The sequence below is a fragment of the Octopus bimaculoides genome, chromosome 11, assembly GCF_001194135.2.
Source record: "Octopus bimaculoides isolate UCB-OBI-ISO-001 chromosome 11, ASM119413v2, whole genome shotgun sequence".
Lineage (NCBI taxonomy): Eukaryota > Metazoa > Mollusca > Cephalopoda > Octopoda > Octopodidae > Octopus > Octopus bimaculoides.
Window position 1 is genome coordinate 48,284,654 of NC_068991.1, and position 1,583 is coordinate 48,286,236.

The 1,583-nt window shown below is 33.7% G+C and overlaps 1 non-coding gene across 1 annotated transcript; it reads left to right on the forward strand.

The window, feature by feature from the left end:
- The first annotated feature begins 128 nt into the window (after positions 1-128).
- Trnam-cau (transfer RNA methionine (anticodon CAU)) lies at positions 129-222 on the forward strand. Its single transcript has 2 exons — positions 129-165; positions 187-222. It is a non-coding gene; the product is annotated as a tRNA-Met (tRNA).
- Positions 223-1,583: the final 1,361 nt, after the last annotated feature.

Genomic DNA, 1,583 nt, shown 5'->3' on the forward strand with positions numbered 1-1,583 from the left:
TGATATATATCGTGATAATTACATAATTTGAAATAAAACTCGTTATATTAAAACAGCGTACAATAAGATGACTGTTGGAATGCTATTATAATGTTTAACAAATCAAATAATAGAGGTTTGAATTCAGTGCCTCGGTAGCGCAGTAGGAAGCGCGTCAGTTTCATAATCAACAATTCATATAGAGGAATCTGAAGGTCTTGAGTTCGATCCTCACCTGGGGCACGTAGCTTTTTTTTTTTTTCTTGAATGCTATGTAAAGCTTATTTTAAAAAGGGTGCTTTTAGATATTTACTAGATACTATATGATAATTTACTAGATATCTATATGATAATAGCCGATATAAATGTTAGCTAGTTGAGTTTTCTGCTCATAATTTACATCGCATAGAAAGAGATGGAGAAGGAGTATAAGAAAGATACAAAGAGAGCTAACATAAGAGGTGCAGGATGAATGCACGTGATAGGCTTGGTGACAGACAGTAAGAGAGAAATAAGCATAGAGACAGAAGAGAAGGAGAGGGAGTACATACATACATGACCAAACACAACATTCCTCAAATCTGACAACTACTATATTCCCCAGATCTTGCTCTTTATAAATTTTCCTTTCTTTAATCTCTCTGGCCCTTTGCTCCTATTTATTGAATGGGTAACGTATGATTGGTAATATTTGACTATAAGCAGAGAGAAGGTAAAATAAATAAATCTATAAATAAATTTATAAGTAAATGAATAAATAATCCAGGCACTGGCTCTCATAGCTTCTGATCTTAACTGATTGGAAGTGTTATCATGTACATTGTTCTGTCTTGTTATAAAAGATGGACTACAGCAAATATTCTACTCAATACCACAGATCTGCTGGTCAGTTGTTTGACCTTAACCAGCTGAGCATGTCCCTTGGTGGCTGACGATATGTGTCTACTGGAGAAGTTACCTTAATCCTATAAAATATTACCAAAAGTGAAGTAGATCGACAAGTTCTTTTTTTTTAACCTGTAGAAGGCACGCTAGATATCCGAAATATCGTTCACTTGATAAAAATGGCACTCTTTCTTTTTTTTGCTTTAATAATAATAATAATAATAATAATAATAATAATAATAATAATCATAATAATAATAATAATTGGCATAGGTGCCCTGGGAATGACAGACTAAAACAATACCTATTGTCATAGGTGCCCTGGGAATGACAGCGAAACGGGCTGATTACTACCTAGCTCAGATACCAGGAAACCCCAAAATGGCTGAAGTTCAAAAGATAGTGCTCATGGGAACTGCCCATATCCTACGTAAAATATTGTCTATGTGATCTCAAATTTTAAAACAAACACATAATTTTCTTATGGTTTCTTAAACATTCCCTAGAACAACATTATGTACAAATCCAAATATATGGTAACCTAGGCATAACACCTACATGAACTTCTAACTTGTCTCTTCAGGTCTCTGGGTGAAACTTGGATCCAACTTGTACAAATGCAAAGCAAAGGTCAAACATAAAATAATAATAATAATAACAATAATAATAATTTTGGCACAAGTTTTCAGGAAAAGGTGTAAGTCGATTACATCGCCCCC